The sequence below is a fragment of the Bos indicus x Bos taurus genome, chromosome 5 (genome assembly GCF_003369695.1).
Source record: "Bos indicus x Bos taurus breed Angus x Brahman F1 hybrid chromosome 5, Bos_hybrid_MaternalHap_v2.0, whole genome shotgun sequence".
Classification (NCBI taxonomy): domain Eukaryota; kingdom Metazoa; phylum Chordata; class Mammalia; order Artiodactyla; family Bovidae; genus Bos; species Bos indicus x Bos taurus.
Genome location: NC_040080.1, coordinates 5,111,657 through 5,132,922, shown reverse-complemented (window position 1 = coordinate 5,132,922; position 21,266 = coordinate 5,111,657). Strand labels below are relative to the sequence as shown.

The window sequence follows — 21,266 nt, the reverse complement described above, 5'->3', positions numbered from 1 at the left end:
TTAATACTTATAATTTTCAATACTGTTCCCCTTTTATCCTCAAAAGTACTCTACTTTGGATATTAAACCATATGGTCACCCTTGTTATAACAAATAGAAGATATTAAGAACAGATGCCAATGACATCCATAATAAAAAATAAAAGAAAATATTATGAATCTTGGAGTCACACCACTGAATATGACCATTATCATAAAAACCATGGAGAGGAAACCAGAACAATGCTGGCACCTGGATGGGTCAACAGATCATTGGGAGAAGATCAGGAGAGTAAACATCAGCCCATGATTGGCAGAGTTGAGTTGCCATTGTCCTTTCTCTCCTGGAGGTCACCTCCAAATAAGGATAACGAGGAAAAGAAACACAAACTCCATCTGCAGCAGACACAGTAAACCCCCGGTCCTATATCCATTTATAGGAGCAATGACCCAGTCACAAATATTCAGCTTCCCATATTCCCTTGCAGACAAGGGTGGCCACGTGACCCACTCTGGCCAATGCCGTGTAAGCTGAAGTCTCCTGGGAAGGGAACGTGGATCCAGAGAAAGAGCATGAGAATGGCAGACCTTCACTGCTGCGGGAGGAGCGGGAAGGGAGCAGGAGGAAACCTGGCTCTGGTGACAGCCCCAGAACGTCTGCCTTCACACCACGGTAGCCGGGCTTCTGCTACATGTATCTGATTGGACTGCAAGGAGGTCAAAACCGTCATTCCTAAAGGAAATCAACCCTGAATATCCATTGGAAGGACTGACACTGAAGCTGAAGCTCAATTACTTTGGCCACTTAATGTGAAGAGCTGTCTCACTGGAAAAGACCCCAATGCTGGGGAAGGCTGAGAGCAGGTGGAGAAGAGGGCGACAGAGGATGAGATGGTTAGACAGCATCATCAACTCAATAGACATGAGTTTGAGCAAAATCCGGGAGATACTGAAGGACAGGGAAGCCCGGCAAGCTGCAGTTCATGGGGTCACAAAGTGTCGGATATGACTTAGCAACTGAACAACAGATAAATCATTTTCAATCAAGCTCTAGTGTGTGTTTCAGGGTCAAGGGTGTGGAGTTGATGGAAGGGCTCTGACTGAGCCAGTAAAGCCCATGTTTCCAGAGTGAGTGATGCTCTGAAGGGCAGAGCCAACACCCCAGTATGCATTACTGGGCTCTGGGCAAGAAGGTCTGTGGAGTTGTCTTTTCTATGTCACAAAACTGAGCCAGGTCCCCCAATCACCTGCTTTATCTTTCTCCCTAGACTTATCTCAATCCAGCACACCAAATATTTTACTTACTGGCCTAGCTTATCATTTGTCTCTCCCAACTAGATAATAAACTACATGAAGGTCATGGCATTGGTGTATTGTGTTCATTTTTGTTTTGCCAGGGTCCGGAACAGTAACTGGCACACTTTGTTGAATGAATGAGTGAATAAAGAATTTAAGGCCCAGATGAATCAGATTTTAAATATAAAGTCAGCAGAAAAACATTTAAAACACATTTTTTAAATTGTAGCTCTCATGAGCCCTTCTTGCATAAATTAATAGAGGATACTCATAGGATTTCACATGCTAGCAAGATAATGCTCAAAATCCTTCAAGCTAGGCTTTGATAGTATGTGAACCAAGATGTACAAGTTGTGTTTAGAAAAGGCAGAGGAACCAAAGATCAAATTACCAACATCCATTGGGTCATAGAAAAAGCAAGGGAATTCCAGAAAACCATCTACTTCTACTTCATTGTCTACGCCAAAGCCTTTGACTATGTGGATCACAACAATCTGTGGAAAATTCTTAAAAATATGGGAATACCAGACCACCTTACTTGCCTCCTGAGAAACCTGTATGCAGGTCAAGAAGCAACAGTTAGAACTGAACATGGAACAACAGACTGGTTCAAAATTGGAAAGGGAGTACGTTAAGGCTGTGTATTGTTACTCTGCTTATGTAACTTCGATGCAGAGTACATCATGCGAAATGCCATGCTGGATGGAGCTCAAACTGGAATCAAGATTGCTAGGAGAAATATCATTAACCTCAAATATGCAGATGACACCACCCTAATGACAGAAAATAAAGAGAAACTAAAGAGGCTCTTGATAAAGGTGAAAGAAGGGAGTGAAAAAGCTGGCTTAAAACTCAACATTCAAAAAATTAAGATCATGGCATCCTGTCCCATCACTTCATGGCAAATAGATGGGGAAACAATGGAAACAGTGACAGACTTTATTTTCTTGGGCTTCAAAATCATTGTGGATGGTGACAGCAGCCACAGAATTAAAAGACGCTTGCTTCTTGCAGGAAAAGCTATGACCAACCTAGACAGCATGTTAAAAAGCAGAGACATCACTTTGCTGACAAAGGTCCATATAGTCAAAGCTTTGGTTTTTCCAGGGGTCACGTAAGGACGTGAGAAACAAAGTGAAGTTGCTCAGTCGTGTCCGACTCTTTTTGACCCCATGGACTGTAACCTACCAGGCTCCTCTGTCCATGGGATTTTCCAGGTAAGAATACTGGAGTGGGTTGCCATTTCCTTCTCCAAGGGATCTTCCCGACCCAGGGATCAAACCCGGGTCTCCCACATTGCAGGTAGATTCTTTACCGTCTGAGCCATCAGAGAAGCCTGATGTGAGAGTGGACCATAAAGAAGGCTGAGCACTGAAGAATCAATGCTTTTGAACTGTGGTGTTGGAGAAGACTCTTGAGAGTCCCTTGGACTGCAAGGAGATCAAATCAGTCAATCCTAAAGGGAATCAGCACCGAATATTCATTGGAAGGACTGATGCTGAAACTGAAGCTCCAATACTTTGGCCACCAGATGTGAAGAGCCCCTGATGCTGGGAAAGACTGAGGGTAGGAGGAGAAGGGAGCGACAGAGGATGAGATGGTTGGATGGTATCACCAACTTGATTGACATGAGTTTGAGCAAGCTCCAAGAGATAACGAAGGACAGGGAAGTCTTGCGTGATGCTGTGCATGGGGTTGAAAAGAGCTGGACATGACTGAGCGACTGAAGAGTAACTCTGGCAAGTGGAGTAACTCTGGCAACAGTACTGGCAAGGACAGTCTGTTTAACTGTAGGACCATGTCTGAAACTAATGTACTGTGACTGTAATAAAAAAAGAACAAAAGAGATAACAGAAAACTGATATAAACTATAGGAGGGAGGTGGAGGTCAGAGGAGGGAGGTAATATATGTAAACTGTCTTCTGTGTTTATAGCTAGAAGTCCAGAAAAACGTTTCGAGATGGAAATAATATTAGAGGTACAAAGGCAAATGGAAAAACTAATATAGTCAGCTAAAATCACTTGATGGAAGAGGGAGAAGGAGAGGGGAAAGTAGAAATATTCTGATTTGGGCATCACTCATAGTAGGGAGAAAATAAACATTGTCTAAAGAAACAGAGGATTAAAGGTGTCATATGACAGTATAATTATGAAGATAACTATGGGATGAAAAACACAGCCTTCCAAATTGTCAGAAGACATATACACAAAAAATAAAACAAAGAAAACAGAGAGCATATGGTGAAAACTGACAACCCCCACAAAAGCTATAAAAGCAGAAAGCATACCATAAACTATGATGCCAGAACTAAGGCTAAATGTAGCTGCCATATTAGTAAATGTTAATGAGCCATACACACTTGCTAAGAAAAAAAGACTGAGACTGGATTACAAACAAAAGTCACTAGGGGTAGAATGATTCGGAAAGGTTTCCTGTAGTAGGATGGGTAGATGACGGAAAAGTTTTAGAGACGGATGGTTGTGAAGGTTGTACAATGAATGCACTCAATGCCTGTGAAAAGCACAGTGGTTAAAACGGTAAATTTTGTTATGTGCTTTGCCGTAATTACACAAGAAAACATGGGCAGAAACAAAACAAATGCAAACCAACAACGAGTCCCCGAGCATCGCTGGTCCCTCTCGCTCTCTCAGGTCCACCACCAGCCCACCAGTAAAGCCTGCAGGTGTGGCCATCAACCCCGCCCTTCCTGCCTCCTGCATCGATCCTGCTGTGGCCTCCTCACTAGCCCAGCCCTTCTGTCTTTTCTCCATACAGCAGCCAGAGGGGTCCAGTGAAAATCCACGGTATGTCGGGCCATGTCACTCCTCCGCTCAAAACTCTCACTGGCTCCCATCTCACTCAGAGTAGAAGCCAAAGACTGTCCATGCTGTCCTCTCTGGTCGCACCCCTCATCTTCCCTCTTCTGTTCACTCTGCTGCAGTCTCGATGGCTCATTCTACGTGTCAGCCTGACTGTGCCGTGGGGGTCGTTGCTGTTGTTCAGTTGCTCAGTTGGGTCTGACTCCTTGGGACCCCATGGACGGCAACAAGTCAGGCTTCCCTATCCTTCCCCATCTCCCAGAGCTTGCTCAAATTCATGTCCATCGAGTTGGTGATGCCATCCAACCGTCTCATCCTCTGTCGTCCCCTTCTCCTCCTGCCCTCAATCTTTACCAGCATCAGGGTCTTTTCCAATGAGTTGGCTCTTTTCATCAGGTGGCCAAAGTATTGGAGCTTCAGTTTCAGAATCAGTCCTTCCAGTGAATTTTCAGGGTTCATTTTCTTTAGGATTGACTGGCTTGAACTCCTTGCTGTCCACCGGACTCTGAAGAGTCTTCTCCAGCCACAGTTCGAAAGTATCAGTTCTTCAGTGCTCAGCCTTCTTTATGGTCCAACTCTCACATCCATATATGACTACTGGAAAAACCATAGCTTTGACTAGGCCATCCCATCACTTCATGGCAAATAGATGGGGAAACAGTGGGAACAGTGGCTGACTTTATTTTTGGGGGGGCTCCAAAATCACTGCAGATGGTGATTGCAGCCATGAAATTAAAAGATGCTTACTCCTTGGAAGGAAAGTTATGACCAACCTAGACAGCATATTAAAAAGCAGAGACATTACTTTGTCAACAAAGTTCCATCTTGTCAAGGCTATGGTTTTTCCAGTGGTCACATATGGATGTGAGAGTTGGACTATATAGAAAGCTGAGCGCCAAAGAACTGATGCTTTTGAACTGTGCTGTTGGAGAAGACTCTTGAGAGTCCCTTGGACTGCAAGGAGATCCAACCAGTCCATCCTAAAGGAGATCAGTCTTGGGTGTTCATTGGAAGGACTGATGTTGAAGCTGAAACTCCAATACTTTGGCCACCTGATGTGAAGAGCTGACTCATTGGAAAAGACCCTGGATGCTGGGAAAGATTGAGGGCAGGAGAAGAAGGGGACGGCAGAGGATGAGATGGTTGGATGGCATCACCAACTCAATGGACATGAGTTTGGGTAAACTCCGGGAGTTGGTGATGGACAGGGATGCCTGGCGTGCTGTGGTTCATGGGGTCGCCAAGAGTCAGACACAACTGAGTGACTGAATTGAACTGAACTGACTGGGCCATGGGGGTGGTGCCCAGATATTTGATCAAACACGGTTCTGTGTGTGTCTGTGAAGGTGTTTCTGGATGAACTTCCCCTTTGAATCCGTAGACTGAGTCAAGTGGATCACCCTCCCCAAGGCAGATAAGCCTCTTCCAATCCACTGAAGGTCAAGGAACAGCCAGGGGAAGGGAGGGTTCCCTTTCTGCCTGCCCATTTTTGAGCTGGTCATCAGTCTTTTCCTGCCATCAGACTTGGGACTGGCATTTGCACCACTGGCTTTTGTGGTTCTCAGGCCTTGCAGACTCGGACCACACCAGGCCATCAGCTCTGCTGGGTCTCCAGCTTGCCACCTACAGATCTTGGAACTTCTGCATCTCCAAATCTGCAGAAGCCAATGCCTTAGAGTAAATCTCTTTATATATATCTCTGTGTAGATCTTATACATTCTATCTATATTATAGAGATATCTATTTATATAGAGATATCTATCTATATCTAGATTTATATATAGAAACCTACATCTGCATCTTCACTCTATCTATATCTATCCTGTTCATTGCGTTTCTCCAAGAACTTGGACCAATTTAGCACCTGCACCAGCACACTGCCATCTCTTCTCCCAGATAAACACATGGCTGTTGATGCTTTCAAACTGTGGTGTGGAAAAGACTCTTGAGAGTCCCTTGAACTGCAAGGAGATCAAATCAGTCAATCGTAAGGGAAATCAATCCTGAATATTCATTGGAAGGACTGTCGCTGAAGCTGAAGCTCCAGTACTCTGGCTACCTGATGCTAAGAACTGACTCACTGGAAAAGACCCTGATGCTGGGAAAGATGGCGAGCAAAAGGAGAAGGGGGCAGCAGAGGAGGAGAGGGCTGGACGGCATCACTGACTCCGTGGACATGAGTCTGAGTAAACTCTGGGACTTGATGATGGACGGGGAGGCCTGGTGTGCTGCAGTCCATGGGGTCACAAAGAGTCGGACGCAACTTAGTGACTGAACAACAATATTCCCTCATGTCCTTCAAGTCGCCCATTACTGAGAGCCTTCTGACCACCCCTTCAAAAGCTGGAGTCCACAATCAACTCTCTCCCTGCTCATGGGGTTTTTCTTCCTAGCACTTATCACCATCTGACACTCCGTGCATTTTACAGATGCATTTTACATCATCTTTAGGCTCCATATAAGTAGGACTTTTCAGTGCTTCTGACCCACTACCCTGCCCCCAGGACCGACAACGACACTTGGTACAGAGCAGGTACTCCATAAAGATGGAGGGGACGGACAAATAACAGAAGAAAGAGGGGCCTACCCGCTCAACTCTGTCCAACAAAGTCAGGAAACTCTGATGAGATGGGTGAATTTCCAAGAAAATAGAAATTACCCAAAGAATCTCAGAAGAGAGAATCTAAACAAACCAATTGCCAAGAAGAAAGAAACTGTCCAATCACAAAACCAAAGTTTATAATGAGAGGCATGCCAATGAAAGCCATAATGGGAAAGCGTTCCAGAGCACAGACCAGAGGAAACGTCCACATTCCTCCACTCAAGCAAGTCCCGCAAAGGTCGGAAAGGTTGAGAGAGCACCATGTGTGTGCTGGTTTGCGGGGGCGGGAGCCTCTGCCTTCTGCGCTGGTGGGAAGGACATCAGTTCACCTCTGGAAGGCAGCTTGGCACATACCAAAGTCACAGATGCACACGCCCTCTGACCCAGTAATCCCACTTAACCATCATCCAACAGACACACCCACAAGGGCAAAATTCTTCTAAGCTCATTTACTGCAGCACTGTGGGTACGAGTCGAAGATTAGGATCAAAGACTTGTCCATCATTCGGGAACTGGTTCAGAAACAAGGGCTTCCATGCAAGGGAGACCAAAGCAGGACAGTGGCATCTGGCAGCCCCTGCTGGTGGCATCTTCTGCCAGGCCTGGGCTGCGTGCTGGGGTACAGACCTGCCGGGCATGGGCCCAGCCCTCCAGGACTCAGAACCAGCGGGGAGCTGCACTGGGACCCCAGAACAAAAGCAACAGATCCAATCAAGTCAGCCCTGAGAGCCTGGGGGCGTGGCCTGGATGAGGGCGGGGACTCAGGGGAAAACTCATTGTGGGAAGTGGGCGAGGGCACTCCAGGAAAGGGAGCTGCCTTAGCAGAAGCCAAGCAGAGGGTCGCAGCGGGTGACATGGGATCTTCCAGGCGGCGTGAGTCTAGGATCAGCTCATGCGTGACCCCAAGTGCAGACAAGATCCTTCTTAATTCCAGGCAAGGCCAGTGTCAGGGCTGCTGTGATGGGGGATTTCTCCTGGACCGGGCACTGTCCCAGCACTTTCCAGCCTCATCTCACTTTGCTTTCCAAAAACCCTAGAAAATGGGACTTTTACTTCCTCCATTTACAGATGAGGAAACCGAGGCAAAGGGAGGTATTGTGATTTGCCCAGAGTCGCAAAGTTACTGGGGAGACAAGAGGAGCACCTGGCAATTTGAATAACAATGAACACTTCCAAAAGGCTGAGATCAGATCAGATCAGATCAGTCCCTCAGTCGGGTCTGACTCTTTGCGACCCCATGAATCGCAGCACGCCAGGCTTCCCTGTCCATCACCAACTCCCGGAGCTCACTCAAACTCACGTCCATTGAGTCAGTGATGCCATCCAGCCATCTCATTCTCTGTCGTCCCCTTCTTCTCTTGCCCCCAATCCCTCCCAGCATGAGTCTTTTCCAATGAGTCAACTCTTCGCATGATGTGGCCAAAGTACTGGAGTTTCAGCTTTAGCATCATTCCCTCCAAAGAAATCCCAGGGCTAATCTCCTTCAGAATGGACTGGTTGGATCTCCTTGCAGTCCAAGGGACTCTTAAGAGTCTTCTCCAACACCACAGTTCAAAAGCATCAATTCTTCAGTGCTCAGCCTTCTTCACAGTCCAACTCTCACATCCATATATGACCACAGGAAAAACCATAGCCTTAACTAGACGGACCTTTGTTGGCAAAGTAATGTCTCTGCTTTTCAATATGCTATCTAGGTTGGTCATAACTTTCCTTCCAAGGAGTAAGCGTCAGAATGACTCTTCTCCTTCTTCTCCAGTGGACCACATTCTGTCAATGACCACATTGACAGAATGTGGTCCACTGGAGAAGGGAATGGCAAGCCACTTCAGTATTCTTGCCTTGAGAACCCCATGAACAGTATGAAAAGGCAAAATGATAGGATACTTAAAGAGAAACTCCCCAGGTCAGTAGGTGCCCAATATGCTACTGGAGATCAGTGGAGAAATAACTCCAGAAAGAATGAAGGGATGTAGCCAAAGCAAAAACAATACCCAGCTGTGGATGTGACTGGTGATAGAAGCAAGGTCCGATGCTGTAAAGAGCAATATTGCATAGGAACCTGGAATGTCAGGTCCATGAATCAAGGCAAATTGGAAGTGGTCAAACAAGAGATGGCAAGAGTGAATGTCAACATTCTAGGAATCAGCGAACTGAAATGGACTGGAATGGGGGAATTTAACTCAGATGACCATTATATCTACTACTGCGGGCAGGAATCGCTCAGAAGAAATGGAGTGGCCATCATGGTCAACAAAAGAGTCCGAAATGCAGTACTTGGATGCAATTTCAAAAAGGACAGAATGATCTCTGTTCGTTTCCAAGGCAAACCATTCAATATCACAGTAATCCAAGTCTATGCCCCAACCAGTAATGCTGAAGAAGCTGAAGTTGAATGGTTCTATGAAGACCTACAAGACCTTTTAGAACTAACACCCAAAAAAGATGTCCTTTTCCTTATAGGGGACTGGAATGCAAAAGTAGGAAGTCAAGAAACACCTGGAGTAACAGGCAAATTTGGCCTTGGAATACGGAATGAAGCAGGGCAAAGACTAATAGAGTTTTGCCAAGAAAATGCATTGGTCATAACAAACACCCTCTTCCAACAATACAAGAGAAGACTCCACATGGACATCACCAGATGGTCAACACCAAAATCAGATTGATTATATTCTTTGCAGCCAAAGATGGAGAAGCTCTATACAGTCAGCAAAAACAAGACCAGGAGCTGACTGTGGCTCAGACCATGAACTCCTTATTGCCAAATTCAGACTTAAATTGAAGAAAGTAGGGAAAACCACTAGACCATTCAGGTATGACCTAAATCAAATCCCGTATGATTATACAGAAGGTTAAGATTCGGTAATAATAATGGCTTTGGGTAAAAGCAGAGGAGTCAGACCAGCAACAGGACTAATTGCCAGGTGAGCTGCAGATAAAGCCCCCTCAGCACTGATAAGAGCTCCCCTGGAGACCAGGAGCCAGGCACCGGGGACTGGAGTTTTCAGCTCAATTTCTAGAGCATTCTCACAGGAACTTTAGAGGTTACCATACTCACACTGTTACCACATCTCAAAGAAAAGAACAGTGCAGGACCACTGCAGGGCTAAGAGGGCAGTCCCCCAACCCCACCCCAGTGCAGCGCTCTCAACAGCAAAAGATGTGGTCATGGGGGGCTGCATGGAGGAGGTGTGCTCATGGAATGATGATAGAAAACTACAGGGGGCCGCCCTCCATGCCCCTGAAATAAAGGGCTAAGATGACAAAGACGTGAGGAGCTGGGGGAGAAGGAACTCTTACCCACGACCCGGGGAGGGCAAAGAGGTTCAGCTGCTTAGGGAAACTGACCGACCACACGTGCTGAGGCTGAACATACCCCTTGTCCCATGACGCTGCATGTCCCCCTGGGTGGGCACAGCTCAGGCCCCCAAAGAGGTCCCTGTCCTGATCCCCAGAAGCCGGGGATGTGGCTGTGTGATGGGGAGACTGGTTACCCAAGAGGCCCAGGGTCATCCCGAGGGTCCTTGAAGAAGGGGGGTGCAGGAGGGTCAGAGTCAGAGGAGATGTGCGGATGGAAGCAGAGGTCACAGTGATGCCACCGGAGGAAGGGTCTATGAGCTGTGGACAGAGGCTGCCCCTGGGAACAGATTCTGCCTGGAGCCTCCAAGGGACAAGCTCTACGAACACCTGGACATCAGGAATTCATAAGGCTCCTTGGGAACCTCTGCCCGTCAGAACTACAGGAGGGTACATTTGTGCTGTTCTAAGCCACCGAGTGTATGGTCACTGTTTATAGCAGCCATCAGACACTCCTAAGCACCCAAGAGAACTGTGTCTACCTGTTCACCAGAGCGTGTGGCCATGGGTGTTCAGAGTGGCCTTATGGATAATCACCCCAAGGTGGAAACAACCCAAATGCCCTCAACAGGTGAAGGGATAAGCAGTGTGATATGCCCAGATAGTGGAGTACTATACAGCAGTGAAGAAGAACAGATTCTTGATATGAGCAACGTCATGGCGGAATTCATTTCATCGAAAAAAGTGTTGTGTGAGAGGTGCTGACCCTAGGGTCCACACCATCCAGTTCCAGCCCAGGGAGAGCCTACAATGGGGCAAAATGACTTAGGGGCTGAGTGTCAGAGAAGTGGTACTCAGGGATCGGGAGGAAGCCTTCTGCATGTTAGAACGTTCACCATCTCAGACTGAAGTTCACCAAACTGTACTGTTAAGATGGGCACTTCATGTACTTTAATTGGGAAAGAGTGAACAGCCTCCGGAAATGAATTTCTGGTCTCAGCTTGCACACCCCAATGATGGGGAGCTCACTACCTAGTAAGCAGAGCAGCTCTGCTGTGAAGGAAGGCTGCCTGGAAAGAGGTTCCTCCTCTGCTGACCCCACAACCCGCTTCTGGCCTGCTCCCCTGCTGGCAGCTTGGCCTCCCTCCAGTCCTGCAGACACAGCCAGGCTCCACGACCCCCAGAGCGATCAGGCTTCTCTGGGTCAGGGCTTCCTTTCATCCTTCCCTGCTTCCAGCGAGAGCTGTCAGGAGCAAGGCAGGCTGCAGGCCCCGGGGGTCCCTGCAGACCCTTGGCGAGTGTCCGTGTTCACTCCTACCACCAGCCAGCAGTCACCCGCCTCCGGGAGCTTCCATTTACTTTTCTGCCAAGTGAGGACTTTGCCAAGGTCACAGGAGGCAGAGTGTTAAAGCGCCTCGCACAGAGTGAGCGCTCAGTGCATGGCTGTCTTAAGTGGGGAGAAAAAGTATTTCAAAAGGGGGTTTAGAGACCCTCTAGGGCATTTTTATTTTGCCTTTAGCAAGACATCTTGTTGGTCCTCTAGACAGTGAAGATGGGCAGCTCTGGGTTACCGAGTCTCCCAGAAAAACGAGAGACCATCAAACTTGGGTCTTGTTTGTGGACAAATTAGAATGATTTGGGGTTTTCTAAGGCAATGCTTCATTTTTAAGCATCTAACGTGAAACCTCACTTCCTTCCCCAAAGGGAGAAGCCTGCTGTCATCCTGGGATCATAAGAGGCCTGGCGGATGGGGGTGGTCATGGCGTGTTCGGAGGAGCCCGCTGACTGTATCTCTGCATCAGGCACGGGGCATCTTAGGAGCAGTGGGCAGAGGGCGGGGTCTTAGGTCCTGGCATTTGAGGCTGGGTCCCCGCAGCCCTTCGGCCCGACCCTGCTCCTGCAGGATCGCGCCCCTGCAGGCCTCCTGCGTCCCTTCTGCCCCGGGACTGCTCCCCCCACACTTCCTTGCTGGCGTCCCTGGTCCCTCGCCCCCACTCCATCCTCGCCCCAGGTCACCTCCCGCCCCTCCACAGCGCGATTCCGTGACAGGCCCCTTGGCCAAATCCAAGCTGGGATTCAGCCCACATTCCCCACCCTGCCCCCCACCCCAAGCTCCTCCCTGACTTGTCTGCAGCATCACCCCATCCATGCTCACAGGCACCTCAGACTCCAGATGGCTTATCCCCGAACTCAGGCCTGCCCCTGGGTCCCCATCTCAGGAAATCCCACCAGCATCGCGCCAGTGGCTCAGGCCAGAGTCTGGGACACGGTCTTTGGAGCCCCTCATTTCCCCACCACCGCCTCCCCAATCCACAGCCGGTCCTGTGGGCTGTCTGCCCCCACCTCCTCTGCTCTGGCCACAGCCCAGCCTGTGAGCCAGTGCTGGTCTCTGCTGGACTCACTGCCAGGGGGAGCTTCTGAAAAGGCCCCTGACCCTCTCCTGGAGGGCTCCCTCCACCCCTGCATCAGGAGCCTCCTCCTGACCATGACCCTGCCCCTCAGACCCCCGTGTGTCTCCCACCCCTCCCCTCCTGTGCTCCCCTTCTCTCTGCACACTCCAGCACCCTGATTTTGCTTCTGATGCATGAATACACTGCATCTGTCTGCCTCAGTGCCTTTGCACAGGCCACTCCCAGTGCCTGGAACATCCCCTGATCCCACCTCAATCTCCTCCAGCCTCAGCAGCTCACTCCTTTCATCCTACGGGACTCAGCTGCCCAGAGAAGCAGAAGCCAGATCACGGAGGGCCATGGAGGCTGAGCCGAGGGCCTGTTCTTATCCCGCAGGTCACCGGTGCCTCAGAAAGGCTTATGGCCGAGGAGGGCTGCCCGCATGCCTCTGCAGACACAGGGCTGGAGGCCGCTTTGGCAGGGGGAGTAGAGGAGGGGTCCGTGGGGAGCAGTGCCTGGTTCCGGGGACATCATTGCTCACACCCCACACACACCCTCTTGCCCATCATTTCGCCCTCCTGCCTTGTAGCATTTTGCAGGAAGCTCGGGGTCTTTAAACCTCTGCATCCTAAAGGTGAATTTTTAATGCTGCTTTAGTAAATATTTGATGCCGTTGCTTTCCCGGGCGCTCTGCATTCCACATTAAATGCCACAAAGAGCTCCGGAAGCGGTCCTTTTCATCCGCAGCTCTGTCCGCAGCTCCCCTCTCCTCCCACCCCACAAAAGGAAAGCCTCTCTCCCTGGGCTTCCTGCTATGAATTTTTCAAAGCGCTTTCCACATCTGTTCTTGTCCCTGTCCATGTCTCTGTTAGCCAGGTAGAAGGTCGGGGAGGTTTTAAATTGAAAGGCACCATGGAAGCATTCTGTCCCTTCCCTCGACTGACACGGTGAGGACAGTAAGGCTCGGGGAGGGAAGGGGCTGCCCAAGGTTAAACAGCAGTCAGCAGTGTGCTGGGGGAACAAGCCACTCAGGGCTCGTCAGCCACCCTGACTCCCAGCCCAGGGCTCTGCTCCGGGCCCTGGGATCCCCAGCAGGACTCAGACTGTCCTTGCTCTTGCCCAGTCTAGTGGGCACAGAGGGGACAACAGACCACGTGGTCCTGCCTGTGATGGGAGCAGGGACAGAGGTCCTCCAGGGGCTGGAGGAGAGCGACCTGAGTAAGGTTTTGAGGGTTAAGTAGGAGCCCGTGGGGAGTTGGGAAGGGAAGCCACAGAGGCCAGGCTTGGGTGAGGGTCTCATGGGGTCTGAGACAGGGGTCTGATTCATTCCGTGTCCGTAGTGTGGCCCGGGGCTCAGGGTTTGGTCCACTCTTTTGTAAATCCCTGGGAGGTGAAGGTGCCTCCTGGGAGCGTTTGCACCTTATCCTAGGCTGTCCGTGGCTCCTGGCCCCGGGCCCTGGCGCCATTCACACCGCTGTGCTCCCGCAGGCTGGGTGCCGACCTGCCTTGTTTCTTTCTTCCTTCACCCCTAGCTGCCCTGGCCCCTCCTCCATGCCCCTTGCCCATGGCTCTTGGGTCAGGACCGAGGCGGCAGGAGGGGGCAGAGGGGGCAGAGATGAGTGTGCACACTACACACACATCTACACACACATGCACACCACGCCCAAACCACACCCCTGCGCTCTGCATGCACACATACCCCCACACACTATACGCTATGCATGTACATGGCACCACACCCGCCTGGCAGCGGGGCCCTGGGCATGGGGGCACCACAGGGCTAAGCACCGGCTCTGTGTCAGGCTCCTAAAAGGCACCCCCTCTGTCCTCTTGGTGCCACTGTTTTCACCGACAAGCAAGCAGGCTTGGAGGAGTGAGTGATTTACCCAAGGTCACAGGCCCCACGGATCTTGTTGGCCGGACCCAAAGCCCTCACTCACGCACCTCGCTGAGCTGCATCCTGGGCCCAGAAAGAGTGGGTCTAGTTCACTCTGGAAGTGCACTTTCAGGGATTTTTTTCCCCAAACCCTGCCCGAGGTATATTCACCCCAAGGCTGAATACCTTGATCTTCCAGGCAAAGCAAGCGGAGGGGCAGGATCGATTTCCGGCCCAACACCGGCCAGTGTTCCCTGCAGGCAGGACTAAACCCGTTTCATCTTTCTACCCCCAGCACTCAGCACCGGCCACGACCTAGTGCCGACCTTGGATAAAGCGCTGGTTGAATAAATCTGGGAGTTCACGGTGCCTGCTGCAGGCTCTTTCAGAGAAGGAAGGGCAGATGGAACCAGAGGGTTTGCAAAGGGATGCCGAGAGGTCTTCTCGGGGGCTGAGAGCCAGATGTGTGGCCAGAGGCCCGACCAGGCTCTGTCTCCTGGCCCCACCCACCCCTTATTCCCTGCACCTGAAGGACCAGGATCTGGGAGGGTGGATGAACCTCCCCCAGAGTCACCTTGTTTCTCATCCTGGCTACTGCTGCTGGGATGTCCCCGGGAGCGCCAGGACCCTGCCTTCACCTAAGAAAACGTCTGCTTCTCCACAGTAAGCAGACCACTGGGGCAGGCAGACCCTGGGAGGTGCCAGCATAAGCCGTACCGCACAGCGGTGAGCTGGTAAACATTTAGCGACCAGTCCTGCAGGGGAAAAGCAGCCTGGTTTGTAGCATTTACTGCCCATTTCTATGGCACAAACATAAACACTGCCAACATGATGTTGCTGAGTGCGGAGCCCCGAAGGGGTGGGTGGCGGTCACCATCCTGCCGGTTTCCACCACACAGATAAGAAGACCTCAAGAGCACAGCGAGGAGCAGACACAGCAAAACAATCAGGAAGTGAAGAGTTTTGAATATCTGCCACCTTTGCGTTTAATAGGATCTACTGAATTGGAAATGTCTATCGTTGAATTTTTATAGTGGCTGTGTTTTACAACAGGCTCCGAAAATGTCTCAAGATTTAACTGCCAGTTCTACTGAGCTTCCCTGGTGGCTCAGCTGGTAAAGAATCCACCTGCAATGTGGGAGACCTGGGTTCAATCGCTGGGTTGGGAAGATCCCCTGGAGAAGAGAAAGGCTCCCCACTCCAGTATTCTGGCCTGGAGAATTCCATGGACTGTATAGTCCATGGGGTCGCAAAGAGTTGGACACGACTGAGCAACTTTCACTTTCACTTTCTGTTGAGGTGGCCCCCCCCCCCAACTCTTGGGTATGTTTATGGGTTTGTTTTATATGTACTAGGAAAAATGTAACTTTTTTAAAAAATTGAAGTATAGTTGATTTACTGTTAGTAATGTATTGATTTACTGTTAGTTAAGTTGTGTTAGCTTCTGGCGTACAGCTAAGTGTTTCAGTTATATGTATATAAACATATATAATGTCTTTCATATTCTTTTCCATTATGGTTTATTACAGGATATTGAATATAGTTCCCTGCGCTCTGCGGTAGGACCTTATTGTTTGTTTTATATATACTAGTGTGTATCTGCTAATCTCAACTTCTAATTTACCCCTCGCCGAACCCTTGCCTTTTGGTAACTGTAAGTTTGTTTTCTGAGTCTGTGAGTCTGCTTCTGTTTTGTAAATAAGTTCATTGTATCACATTTTAGATTCCATATATAAGTGATGAAAGTGCAAGTCACTCAGTCACGTGCGACTCTTCTCAACCCCAAGGACTTTAGAGTCCATGGAATTCTCCAGGCCAGAATACTGGAGTGGGTAGCCTTTCCCTTCTCCAGGGGATCTTCCCAACCCAGGGATTGAACCCAGATCTCCCGCATTGCAGGCGGATTCTTTACCAGCTGAGCCATAAAGGAAGCCCAAGAATACTGGAGTGGGTAGCCTATCCCTTCTCCAGAGGATCTTTCCGACCCAGGAATCAAGCTGGGGTCTCCTGCATTGCAGGCGGATTCTTTACCAACTGAGCTCCCAGGGAAGGGATATCGTGTGACATTTGTCTTTGATACTTCACTTAGTATCATAAGACCCATCTCTAGGTCCATCCAAGTTGCTGCAGATGGCACTATTTCATCCTCTTTTACGGCTAGGTACTACCCCATGTACAGATGCGCCACATTTTCTTTGTCCATCATTTGGTGGCAGCACAGGTTGTCTCCATGTCTGACTATTGCAAATACTGCTGCTATGAACACTGGGGTGCGTGTATCCTCCTAGATTAGAGTTTTAGTCTTTTCCGGCTACATGCCCAGGAGCAGAATTGCTGGATTGTGTGATAGCTCTATTTTTACTTTTTTAAGGAACCTATACACTGTATTCCAGAGTGGCTGCTCCAATTTACACTCCCACCCATCGCATAGGAGAGTTTCCTGGGAAAAAGGTAACCCTGAAATCAAAGATATGAGTGCTTAGAGCAAGTCTGGGTTTTCTTTTTTAAAAAATGGCTTGATTTAAGATCAATAAAAAATGTAGTAAGTAAATAGTACAAGGGAGAGAGGCACACAGGCAAGAGGAACACCCAGGAGCTGAAGTTTAGGAAACACGTGCTGATGGAAATGGCTTCAATTATTTCCTATTTGGGGGTCATGGTGAAATATGTGGGCACCCCCACAGGAGAGGAGGCTTCCCAGGTGACGCTAGTGGTAAAGAACCCGCCTGCAATGCAGGAGATGTAAGAGACATGTAAGAAGTTCCCCTGGAGAAGGGCATGGCAACCCACTCCAGTATTCTGGCCTGGAAAATCCTATGGACAGCAGAGGCTGGCAGGCTACAGTCCACAGGGTCTCAGAGTTGGACACGACTGAAGTGACTTAGCACATACAGACGCCACAGGAGAGGAAATACAATTACTTAACAGATGAAAGGCAAGGTGTTTGACCCCATTAATAAAATAATTTTAAAAAAAGCAAACCTCAGGCTGGAGAAGGGGCTACATCCTCAGAAGCTGCGGGTGGGGACAGTCCGTTTAGGAATGAGGCTGATGCTAACACAAAGAGCCATAAACCTCTCACACGCCTGCACTCAACAATCCACTGGCCTGGAATCCATGCAGAGGACATACTTCAAAAAAGGGAAAACCATAAACATGTAAAAGTGTTTGTTGCCATTCCTAACTTGCCAGAGTATGTTCCTCCCCTTTGCAATGTTTTCATCATAGTAAAAAAAATATATATATACACATACACACACACACACACGTATATATATATATATATATATATATATATATATATATATATATATATATATATATAGTTAAGTTGTGTAAATGCCTTGCTGGGGTGAAATGGCTGATTTAGTGCCAGCATATGGAATCTGGACCACTGAAAAGCTGCTACGATGATATTTAGAAAAATTAAGTCAAAACCACAGGGTAACGGCTAATTTAATGTTAGGTGAATAAAATCAGAATGCAGAACTGTGAGTACAGTCGTCCCCCCATAACCATGGAGGAGATACATCCCAAGACCTCCGTGGGTACTTAAAACCACAGAGAGAACCAAACCCTACGTAGACCATGTTTTCTTGTATCCATATGTGCCTATGATAAAGTTTAATTTATAAACTAGGCACAATTTAAGGTTAACAACAACAACTAATATTAAAATAGAACAATTATAACAATACACTGTAATAAAAGTTATGTGAGTGTGGTCTCTCTCTAAGTACCTCATCATACAGATTTAACGCCTTTTCCGTCTACAGTAAGCACTGAGGAGGCCCTGCGGCTGTTACTTTTGCAGTGCACAGGTTCCTTTTTCCTTTTTCACAATTTCCCGGGTAGAAGATTCATTCTTATCATAGAGCTTAGCAAGATCTTAACTGTGTTTTCTTTCCTTATTGAGAACTTCCATCCTTTCACTAAGAGGAACCACTTACGGCTTCCCTTTGGCACAGCCAACCCGCCAGCATCACCGTTCTTGCCCCGAGAGCCCATTATCCAGCACGTGAGGGTCGCTTGAACGCGAGCCCTGCAATGACCGAGAGGCCCGAGAGACGGATGGTGGAGCACCCCACATGAAGGGACGTTTCACATCCTGGGCGGGACGGCGTGAGATTTGATCATGTCTCTCAGAATGGTGAGCAATTTAAAACTTGTGAATTGTTCATTTCTGGAATTTTCCAGTTAATATTTTCAAACAAGGTTGACTGCAGGCAACTGAAACTGGGTAAAGGGAACTTTGGATAAGGGGGCCTCCTGTACATCACTCTTGGAAGCGTGTAAAAGCACACGCACGAGAAAGCAGAAAATGCAAAACACCCGTGTATGTGTGTGTGTGGCAGGGTCGGGGGGCAGTGATTCTGTGGCTTTTCTTCTCCACTTTCATTCTTGTACTGATAACACACCAATAATTACAATGAGCATTTATGGAGGCTCCCATCACAGGCCAGGCCCTGTTCTATTCCTCACAGTCAGCCAGCAGGGTCAGTCTACTGGGCCCATCCTACAGATGGGAGAGCTGAGGCTCAGAGAAGTGAGCTAATTTGCCTGAGTTCCCCCACTAGCAAGTGGAGGCACAGACTGAACCCAGCTCTGACTCCAAGACCATGCAGCTGGGCTCTCTGCAAGCTTGCTGGCTGAGGCCGTGAGATTCTCGAGGCAACGTTTTCTATAACCAGCCTGCACTGCTTGGCTGCTGTGTAGCCGGGACCTCCTTGGATGGGCCAGGGTGCCTAGAGGAAGGAGGCAGGTGGCGAGCAGCCAGGTGGAGGCGTGGGGCTCCTGGCTGCTCCAGCCCCTCTTAGGGTCTCCAGAAAGATTCTGAGGGCTGAAAGAGACCCTCACAAATGGTGCAAGGGCAAGGAGGAAGACCCCAAAACCAAACCAAGCCAAATCAACCACGTAACCCAACCACGTACGTGTGGCAGCCTTGACGGAGCTGGTGCAGAACCTGTATGGTTTCCAGTAGATACTGCGTCCAGGCCAGAGAGGGCTTGGTGGGCCAGTGCCTGGAGCCCCAGATCTCATACCCTTTGGGGGAACGCTCGAGGTCCTGCCCCAGGGATGGGTAAGGCCTGACTTGCACAGGGAACCCATCATCGGGTTCAGTACGGGGCTGGGCACTTCATGAGTGCCATCTCGGGGCGTCACTCCCACAGTGGGAGAGGTACTGGTGAGACCCCGCTTCCCAGTCCAGGGAAGCCCACTGCTCATGCACGAGCAGTGGACTTTGAGTCAGCTAGACCTGGGCATGAATGCCGGCTCAGGCACTGCGCAGCTCTGGGGAAACTGCTAACTCCCTCTGAGCCTCAGTTTCCTCGTCTGTGCATGGAGCCTGGGGTGGCCAAGCTAGGGACATGAACTGGCATGGTCCGCTGAAGTTGCTTAGCTCACTGGTTCCTCAATAGACAGGAACTTCTGTTGTCAACAATGATGACGCCATTCACTCATTGGTCTGACATTTACCAAGTGCCTACTGTATGCCCAGCTCCAGGCAGATAAAAATGCAGTCACTTGGTTATTGAGCACCTACTTCCGGGTGCTGGGGGCACGGCCGGGCACAGGACAGACCAATCCCATCTCCCTCAGGATTCCTGACAGCAAAGGAGACAGCAGACAAGAAATCAAACTCAACAGAGGTGGTGAGCTCCACATAGAAACCAAAAGAGTAAAAGGGGGAGGAGAGGAGGGTGGGGGGTGGAGGAGGGGGCACTGTTGCTATTTATAAACCTTGGTCCAGGAAGGCCTTTTGGAGCAGGTGACATCCGAGCAGGTGTCTGGTGGAAGGAAGGGAGCGAGCCCCACAGGTGTCTGGGAGGAGAGCGTTTCAGGCAGAGGGAGCGGCAGGTGAAAAGGCTCTGGGGTGGGGGTGGGCTTGGCCAGCTCAGGAACCAGGAAGGCCAGTGTGGCTGGGGCAACTGGGAGAGAGGAGGGCAGAGGGACTGGGGAGGGGGTCTCAGGTCAAGCTGTGTGCCCAGTGAGAGGCTGCTGGATTCAGCCCCTTGTGAGAGAGGTGTCGGTGGCTGTTGAGTCATGTTTGAAGATCTGCCTGCTGCTGCTGGGCTTCGGGGCGGGTGGGAGGCAGAGGAGAGAAGCAGAGAGGTTTAGGAGGGGAGAAGACGGACTGGGACGGCTGGTCTGGGGAGAAGGGTGTGGAGGGAGGGTTCTGGGCTCATGTGGGCATATGGTTGACGACAGGGCATGTGAAGTGGGAGAGGAGGGTGCACTCCAGCTGGCTCCGAGATTCTGTCCCAAGCAGACAGCGGGAGGGGGCAGGGGTCCCTGGATGCGCTTGTCCGCCGTGTCTACTGAACATCCGAGTGAGTCTGGAGTCAGGGGAGACAGGAGATGGGGGTGGAGATGGAGCCAGGCAGGGGTCCGGGGCAGCTCAACAAGACCGGAAACATGGACCGGGTGGGGTTCCTGGGGTGGTGAAGGTGGGGAGAAGAGGGTCAAAGAGCCCTCCAGCGTCCAAGGCTGGGGAGACGAGGATGGAGCAGTGCACTCAGGCGCAGCCAAGGAGGGCCTGGGAGCCACAAGAGGTGGTGCCCAGGACCTGGGGCTCCCTGGGGCTCCCCGCTTTTCCTCAGCCTTCTCCCTCATCTGACGCACTGCCAAGCTGCTCTCTCTGCCCTTTCTCTACTTCCAGAAAACTCCTACTCATTCACTGAAACTCCTTCTCGTGTTGATTGCTCTCTGGTACTCGGCCAAGAAGGCTGTGAACCTTGGGGACAGCTGACTGCCATCTTCAATATCCTGGAAAGCCCGCCACACCCCGATGAGATGCGGGGAGAGCTGGAAAACATGTGTACAGCCATTTCTATACATCAGGCTCTTCGTATGTCTCGTTTAGCCAGCACCCTAGTGAGGCTGATTTCAGCACCTGCTTTCTAGGTGAGGGCACTTTGGCTAAGTCACCTGTTGGAGGTCTTCCAGCCATCAGGAAATGGGGGAGCAAGATTTGAATCCAGATCTGTTAAGCCTCCAGGTCTGCCCCT

At 49.9% G+C, this 21,266-nt stretch overlaps 1 protein-coding gene across 4 annotated transcripts in view; it reads right to left on the bottom strand.

Annotated features, from left to right (window-relative positions):
* SHISAL1 (shisa like 1) overlaps nt 1-21,266 on the bottom strand; it is a 142,595-nt gene that overhangs the window by 6,521 nt on the left and 114,808 nt on the right. The window lies entirely within an intron of this gene.